Source organism: Suncus etruscus, chromosome 3 (assembly GCF_024139225.1).
Source record: "Suncus etruscus isolate mSunEtr1 chromosome 3, mSunEtr1.pri.cur, whole genome shotgun sequence".
NCBI lineage: Eukaryota > Metazoa > Chordata > Mammalia > Eulipotyphla > Soricidae > Suncus > Suncus etruscus.
Window position 1 is genome coordinate 106489990 of NC_064850.1, and position 9454 is coordinate 106499443.

A 9454-nucleotide genomic window follows, 5' to 3' on the forward strand; every position below is an offset into this window, starting at 1 on the left:
TGAATTCTGTCTTACTGAATAAATACAGAACATTCTACATACTAATCTCAAATTTGTTTATAATCAGGGGCTAATCTTATTCCCTGTATCTTATAAGTCAGTCGCCAATTCTCAATCTTCACATAATTGCTTTACCAACTTGAATATCATTAACTTATTTCTTCCTTTTCCTTTGCACTGATTTTCTGGGTCTTTAAGCATAAAGTGTTAGCCCAATCTATATACAATAACTCTTTGCTATCCCAGATTCTCTAGTTGTTTCTTACAAAATTCTACAAATACACCCAACTCCTATGTTTAACATTATTCTGCCACATTGTTATATTTAAATAAAATAGTTTAAAAACACTTTAGAAGATAAATCAGGTAAATTTTACCTGATTATTCCTAAAACAAATAATTTGATTATTTAAAAAATTATGTATTTGTAGCAGTCTTCTAGTGATCTACTTTTAGGTATATTCAATCTACCAAATTATATAATTCAATGCTTAATCCCAGCAATGCAGTGCTGCTCAGGTGTCAGTGATGCTGGGATTAATGAAGGATACACCTGACAATGTTTAGCTGGTTATATATTTCATGAGCTCACATATGGCAGGTATGATGCCAGCTAGTCCCATCAAAACCTGTATTCAGAAAGTTTCATAATAATTTTTAGCCTCTGAGACTCATATAATCAAACACATAATGTCCTCTTATTATTAAGCTCTGCTTTCATGATGCATAAAAAAGTTATGTAAATCAACAGAATGATTGGATTTCAATGAGGTTTCATTTTTTAACATAAACCAAGACATCTTTAATTTGTCATATTAGGCTGATCAACACCTGCTTCTCTTATTTATTCCTACTTCTCATGTTGTCCTCCTACTAATGCAACCTATTTTCTTTTCTTTTCTTTTCTTTTTTTTTTTTTTGGTTATATCGGGCCACACCCGTTTGATTCTAAGGGGTTACTCCTGGCTAAGCGCTCAGAAATTGCCCCTGGCTAGGGGGGACCATATGGGACGCTGGGGGATCGAACCACGGTTCCTTCCTTGGCTAGTGCTTGCAAGGTAGACACCTTATCTCTAGTGTCACCTCGCCTTTCATCCTTCCTTCCTTCCTTCCTTCCTTCCTTCCTTCCTTCCTTCCTTCCTTCCTTCCTTCCTTCCTCCTTCTTTCCTTCCTTCCTTCCTCCTCCATCCTTCCATCCTTTCTTCTTCTTTCTTTTTCTTCCTTTCTTTTTTCTTTCTTTTTCTTCCTTCCTTCCTTTCTTTTTCTTTCTTTCTTTCTTTCTTTCTTTCTTTCTTTCTTTCTTTCTTTCTTTCTTTCTTTCTTTCTTTCTTTCTTTCTTCTTTCTTTCCTTTCTTTCTTTCTTTCTTTCTTCTTTCTTTCTTTCTTTCTTTCTTTCTTTCCTTTCTTTCTTTCTTTCTCTCTCTTCTTTCTTTCTCTTTCTTTCTTTCTTTCTTTCTTTCTTTCTTTCTTTCTTTCTTTCTTTCTTTCTTTCTTTCTTTCTTTCTTTCTTTCTCTCTCTCTCTCTCTTCTCTTTCTTTCTTTCTTTCTTTCTTCTTTCTTTCTTTCTTTCTTTCTTTCTTTCTTTCTTTCTTTCTTTCTTTCTTTCTTTCTTTCTTTCTCTTCTTTCATTTTAGGAGAACAGTACTTTTATTGATCTGACTTGATTATAAAAGAAGTGACAATGAAAATGTTAACTAATAGTTGAAAGACTTGGTATTATTTACTATAAATGAGGATTGTTCCTCAGCTTCACTACTGTTTAGATAGATTTTTAAAAAAGCAAGCCCAGGACTATCCCATGGGCCACATAGGGAGAGGCCAGAGTAGAAACCCTGCTTCAGGGAAGTTGGGCACACAGAAAATAGAAAATATGAGCAAATCTGTCTCCACTGTGGACGGTCAGTTTTTTCTTCCTCCAAGCTCAAGACCCCATTGGAAGATTGAGCAAGATGTCCTATAACTCAGCCACTTGAAAGCCTGGTGAACCTTGGAGAAAACTTCCTCAAATACGAATATGTTTGTGTTGCTGCTTTGCTTAATATTCTTTTGTCCTCCAGAGCTGAGAGCAATAGTAGGAAAGATTTCATTTTTTTTTTCTTCCAGGAGCCATTTGAACCATTACAATACATTTTGCAGGCCATAAAATATAGTCAGATTAGCTTCCAGTAGTCTTGATGAGAATCAGATATGTCTGTCCTATCTTGCACCAGGGACCATATGTTTTATCAGGTCTTGATAGTCATCTTCCCTAACCGAAAGTAGGAAGGCCAAGCTCCTTGACCAGCACTTGTTGAGCTCCACTCTGCAGCCACTATCTGCACGCAGCACCCACTCCATCTCCTCTCTTTTTTCTGCCACCTTGACCTGTGTCCTAGGTTTATCCAAAGTAGATTAGAATCTTGGGGAATAATCCCAGTCTTCAAATTTCTATGCCTTTGCCTAGGCTACTTTTGAGAACATTCTTAACCACCTTGTCCATTGGTCAAACACCAAATGTTCAGGTCAAGATGCAGCACAAGTCCCAGGCTCATTCATCTTGGCATCCGGAGGAGGGCCTTTGCCTAAGCAGCAAGTAGTGGAAAGGCTCTATCCTATTATCTCTTTAACCATGGGTTCTAGACACATAATGTTTGTCTAAGTGTGCACAGATACACAAGGAAAGCATAAAGCTTAAATAGGAGAAAAATTTACCTGTTTCATGTACACTGCTGCTAAGTTTCTGTATATCTATTTTCTTTCTCCTCCTGGTGTATATATTTTTTAATGGAACATACTTCCAATTTATTTTTAATTCAGCTTATATATACCATTTCAAAAAAAGCTTTGTCAAATTAGCTCATGTCAATTTTTATTTATTACCATATAGGTTTTCATGAATTTTTATTGCCACTCACTTAATAGTATTCCAACTCTCTATTGATGTTCCTAAATGCAGGAACTATAGATTTTTAGCTGACTATTTTCAAAGCTTTCCAAACACTGCTTTTCAGTGGTCGTAAATTAAAGCACACTGCCAGGCATTTTCATATCATTAACTATTAGGCCAGGTGAAAATAGAGAATTTTCGGTCATTGCTTAGCAATGAAAACTATTTGGAGCAGAAAATAATTTGTCAGTAAATTTCAAATTTCAATGTAGGACAGTGTTGACTACAAAAATAATAAGTGGTTATTTTCCTAGCAGCTTATTTCAGCTAAATATTTTAGAAACAAGTTCAAAGACAGCCTCAGATGTAGAAATTAAACTGTATTGTTCTACATTGTAAAATTAAACTCAATATATCTGTAATTTTGTTTTAAAATATAACATCCCATAAAAGAATGTTTTCTAAGAAAACTTCTCAGCATCTGAGAACACAATAAAGGAAATCTATATTACAATAAAAAGAACAGAATCTAAAGCAGGAAAAGACAAAAGCAGAATCAAGGGCAAAATCTTGTAAAATACTTCACTCCAGAAAGCAATGTTTACAAAGGTTATTTTGATTAGAGAATTACATGAGATAGGGTAGTGAATCTATTTAATCCCAAAGGAAAAGTTTTAGACAGTTTATCATTAGATACTACTAAACTCAATGTCATATTTGTACTATATTGCTCATAAAATATCTGTGATTTTAGTTGCTATTTCAATCCTGACTCAGCTTGTTTCCAAAAAAGTTAGATGGTTATATTTTAATCAATAAACATATCTGTATTCCATCTATCAAAAATTGTGTTGCGGTGCTCTGATTTTGCACTGAACTAACAATGTGTACAAAACATCATTTATGCGATTAAATGTATATAAACAAATAAGTTATATAATTCATTCTTCCCATTTCTAGGAGCTTACACTTAAGGTAGGTGCGAAAATATTTTTTTCTTTTTTCTTTTTTTCTAAATTTTTAAAAAATTAAATTGCAGGGGTCAGCACATCCGGAGTGCAATGGATAAGCCTCACCCTGGGAAAACCACTTTAGTGATCATGGTATCTCCCCTGCCAGGCCAGTATGTGAAAATATTTTTAATGATGCTGTATTTTCATACTAAGTAACAAATTTTATCTTGGATAATAATACCACATAATTAGTATAAGTTCATATAGCACTTATTAATTAAATTAAACACTAGATATTTTACAAAGATTTATTTCATTAAAATCCACTTATTGACTTTACAGTCTCTGGAGGTAATTCTTATGGTTATTTGCATATGAAGAAACTAAACTAGCAAGAAAGTAAATAATTGCCCAAAGTCACACAGTGGCAAGGCTGGGTTTCAAACCAGGCATTTTGGCTTCCAGATGCATTATTTAAATATTACCCTCTACAAACTCTCAAGTTTAAGTGGAATGTCTATTCTGAAGTGTGAAAGCTACTTTTCATTTTTATGGACCCTATCCACATTCAAATAATGAAAAGAACAAGAATGGATTGAAAGTTTATGATAAATGGCTGTTATTTTACTGTCAGTGAACCAAATTCCAATTCAAACACTAGAAGCCACTGGCCTGTTTCTAATAAAAACAGAATACAAAATAAAGCATAAATCACCAAAACTCTACTAAAGCACTTACTTAAAATCAGCATTTAGAGATATATAGCATCTATATTTGCAAAAGATAGCTTAAAGAAGTAAAATATATACATATCGTCATAGCATATAGTTCTATAACCTGATAAAATTTCTATGGTGAAAAAATCTTTGGAAAATTGAAAAGCCAATTATTGCCTTATCTGCTTTTAAGCAGAAAAAATGAGGGTTCTATTAATGGCACAGAAAAGAGATTAGTATATTCGTTGAGAATATTTGAAATGCAAAAGTAAGGTAACATGCCATTTTGTGCATAAACATGCCAACTATTCTTTGAGAAAAATGGAAAAGATGCAGTGTAAGTAGCTGGAATAAATTTCAAGTTGTTGGTATTCACTCAAGCATATGGTAGGGTTGCATTTATAGTCTTGGGGAAGGTCATGTAATATTTTACTTCTAGGCACCAACTTTAAGAGTCTTTGCACTTTGTTTTTTTGTTTGTTTGTTTGTTTGTTTTGTTTTGTTTTGTTTTAGTTTTTCGGGCCACACCCGTTAGATGCCCAGGGGTTACTCCTGGCTACACGCTCAGAAATTGCCCCTGGCTTGGGGGGACCATATGGGATGCCGGGGGATCGAACTGTGGTCCTTGCCTTGGCTAGCGCTTGCAAGGCAGACACCTTACCTCTAGCGCCACCTCGCTGGCCCCTGCACTTTGGTTTCTATCTTCTGATCCCCTGATCATTTACAAATTTATCAAGAGGGGATATAGGCTAGATAGATACTTTTGATGTAATTAATGTAGCACTATGCCAATCAATGCCTCATAAATGAAAAAATACTTTTGTTAAATGAAGCGCCTCTGAAATTTAGGACTTTTCTTCAGCTTATATACTAGATTATATCCACTGGTTGGGGGTAGGTAGCACATGGCTATGCTCAGGGAATACTCCTGTCCCTGGCCTCAATGACCATGCCTGGAGAGGCCATTTGTTATAAGGGGGCTGAAACTCAGGTTAGATGCACGAAAGACAATGTCCTACCTGTTGCACTAACTCTATAACCTCTGGAAGACTTCTCTACACCCAATGACTCAAGGGGCAAGCTAAGTTTGACCATAAAGTCTCTCACCTCGAGAATTCTGTGATCCTTCTAGTCAAGAAATATTGTCTCTTATCCCAGGATAATCCTGTTGAAGAACAATGAACTTCAGTAAGACATGTCAGAACAGTGTTTGTTCTCCATTTCCTATGAAGAAGAGGATTATGGTCCATCTAATAAATGAATGGATTATAATAATTATACCAAAATTTTCAGAATTTATGTCCCAATAAATTTTTCTTCCACATAGAAACATGTATCATTTATCTTTACATGCAATATAAAATACTTTACCCAGTTTACATGTCAAGAAAAGCCCAAACCACAAAACTGGAATGTCTATAATTATTAGAAAGATTGGGATAAAAGCAAGACATTCAATAGAAATGCCCCTTTCTCCTAAAAGTTTTAAAGGAAAATATATACAAGAAACATTAGTCCATTAGCTAAAAATAATTTATCTCAATTATAAAAATAAATTAATAGTAATAAAAATGATCAGACTAAAACACCAAATTCAAAGCCAACGACAACAGAATTGATACCCAATCTTCAACAAGCTAGATACAGAGGGAATCACTTATCTTAGCAGCCTGGGGGATAAAGGAGGGGAATATCAGATGCATGCTGGGAATGGGGGAGGAAAGAGGTCAACTTCGATGGTGGGAATTCCCCTGATTCAATGTTAATATGTACCTAAAATATTACTATGAAAGATATGTAATCCACTTTGATCAAAAATTAAAAAATAAAATAAAACAATTAGTTTAACCCCTTTACAGAATAAATGAAAATAAATATATCAACTAAAAGTTAAAATAGATGTACTGGTAAATAGAAAATAAATAACAATTTCAAGTCATCCATTATTTGTTTTAAAGTACTTCTGAATAGGGCAACCGTCATTCATCTCTTATATTCCTCAAACAGAATTATGATCTATATTTTTATATAAAAGTTTCTAACAGAAAATTGGAAGTAAACTTTCAAAGTCTCCACTAGCATTTTATTAGATCACAAAATTTTGAAATCACTTTTTATTGATTAGCATTTTTCATAACTATGTTAATGGAGTTTATTCTTATATTATTTTATATTGATTTTTCTAGTGTATCTTAGGACAACTTTCCTACCTATAATTTTTTTTGCTAACATGTATAAAAGTATGATTATTCATCATAGAAAAATATTTTGATTCAGGGATATATATGTTTATATATATAAATCTGCTTTTACATATTCCTTCAAACTCCAATGAAACATTTTCATTCAGATACTAATTTTGCACATGCAATTTGTAAAACAAATAGCTATTGGAAGTATATAAATTATCCTCCAAACTGCAAATTGAGCTACTCTGGAATGTCATTATTAAAATAAAAAGACATTGACATTCTCAGACATTATCATTAGAAGCGGTTTCATAAACTTCTCATTAATACCTATAGAGATGAAATTGTCTTTGGGCTCAAGCGCACTAGCCAAGCCATCACTCAGTCAATTCTCTGTTATTGACTGTGCATTTGTTCTCTCTATCTCTGTCTCTGTGTCTTTGTCTCTTTCTTTTTTTCTCTCCCTCTCTCTTTCTCTTTCATGCATGTCTAAGCACTTTAGACAAACAGTAAAAGAACACAAAAGAAAAACACCTGGTTTGCCTACATTACTTTACTTGTTCACTAGAAAAGTTCAAAGCTCATTGTAAACATTTTGCAGCTCTATTGGTAATTAAAAAACATAAACTACTTCCTGAGTATATTATACACCTTTGAAAGGTAATTAACTCTTGCAATGCATTGGGTGTCATTAGGGCACCATTACTTTATTGCATAGGTACTTTATTTATTTGTTGCATAGGTATTGCATAGCCTTGGAAATTGTTGGAGGTGAACTGTACAAATAAACACAGACACAGAAGCTCAGAACATAAGTAAACATTGTTGTAAGCACATAGGAAATGAATAGATAAATGGACTCTCCTATTAGGCCTATAATAATACGAATACACTTAATACCTCAATATCTAAACATGTACAGATGATTAAGAACACAGTCTATATTTTAGTTATTTATATAGCATAAATAAAATTATGTTTTATCCAAAGTGTATCTTTAAATAAAATGTTGTTAAAAAATCTGAAGAAGACACATAGAATATGGAGTCGGAGTGATGCACAGGGTTAGGGCATTTGCCTTGCACGCCGACCTAGGATGTATTGCAGTTCGATCCCCTGACATCCCATATGGTCCCCAAGCCAGGAGCGATTTCTGAGTGAATAGCCAAAAATAACCCCTGAATGTCACAGGGTATGGCTCTTGAACCACACAAAAAACAAACAAACAAACAAAAAATGAAGACACAGAATAGAACCAGAGTCAATGTAAATTAAAAAGAAATATGTAGTGTCAAAATAATATGATCTTATCTATTATGAAATAAAATTTTGAAATGATATCTAATACAGTAAAAAGCCCATCTATCTTTAAAATTAAGTTCACAAAAATGAACAATTACATATTAGTTAAAAAAGACAGTGCTTCACAGGCCACACAACTAAAAACTGGTAGGAAAGTGTAGGCCAAGTATCCACCCTGCCAAAGTCCTGCCTGCTGCACTCATCACCCACAGTCACCTCTTCACTGCCTCACCACTCCTCTAAGACTCTGCAGAGTCTGGACTGAAACTCCAGATATGCTGGTATTTGGGCTGATGTTACCTTTTATTTCGAAGTGAGTACAGGCACCCTCCCCCACATTTTCCCATAATTACAGAAAGCCTGGAAACACAAACCACACCCCACAAAGTAATAGCACAGCTGGTGGTGCATTTTGCTTTGGACACAGCTGACTTGGGTTCTATTCCTGACATCAGAAACAAATACAGTAACAGAATGGTGAACTAAAAACAAGAGTTTGCTAAATTTTCTGACAATGACTTAAAGACCTCATTGGAGATACAATGATTCACAAATTATTGTTGCCATAGTCTTTATAATTCTTTCTTTACTTTTTTCTTTTTTTTAAATTATTTCTTTCCCACTTACCTGGAAACAAACATATTATGATCAACTATGTCAACTATGTAATAAATGCTCATTAGATAAAGTAAATAAAATTTTAACATGAACATAAAAAATATACCAATATCAACTTATAAATAATATTTAGAACAGTGGGGAACTTTTGTAAGAAACCAAAGAAGATTTTTTGATTTTAGTATTGGGTATTTCAAATGAATTCTAGGAGCATAAGGCATATAAATGCAAAAATAAAATCCTACAAGTAGAGAATAATTAAATGAGGAAGCTCCTTGTTGCTATCTAGTTATTGGAAACTTTTAAGCAATGATTCAGATTTCAGAAATTATGAAAGTCATTTTTAAGATAAATTACATAGGGGCTGGTGAGGTGGTGCTAGAGGAAAGGTATTTGCCTTGCAAGTGCTAGCCAAGGAAGGACCATGGTTTGATCCCCCGGCGTCCCATATGGTCCCTCCAAGCCAGGGGCAATTTCTGAGCCCTTAGCCAGGAGTAACCCCTGAGCATCAAACGGGTGTGGCCCGAAAAACAAAACAAAACAAAAAGATAAATTACATATACATGCATGACAAACTCCATAGCCAAAGTACAAGAATAAAAGCTAAAATGAGGGAAAAAAATATCTTGATTTTAACTGTCACTGGTAATTAAATGAGTAGAATACTCTTAAAAAATTAGAATAAATGCATTAAAATTTTAAAATCACACATCAATTCCTCAGCAATTCACCAAAATTCATTGAATTTTATCATATATATTTATATATAGCCCAGTGCATTACATATTTGTAAAAATCAGGTAATATCAT

General features: G+C 33.8%; 1 pseudogene; it reads right to left on the reverse strand.

Moving 5' to 3' along the window:
* Positions 1–3882: 3882 nt before the first annotated feature.
* On the reverse strand, positions 3883–3993 carry LOC126005382 (uncharacterized; annotated as a pseudogene).
* Between the last annotated feature and the right edge of the window lie 5461 nt (positions 3994–9454).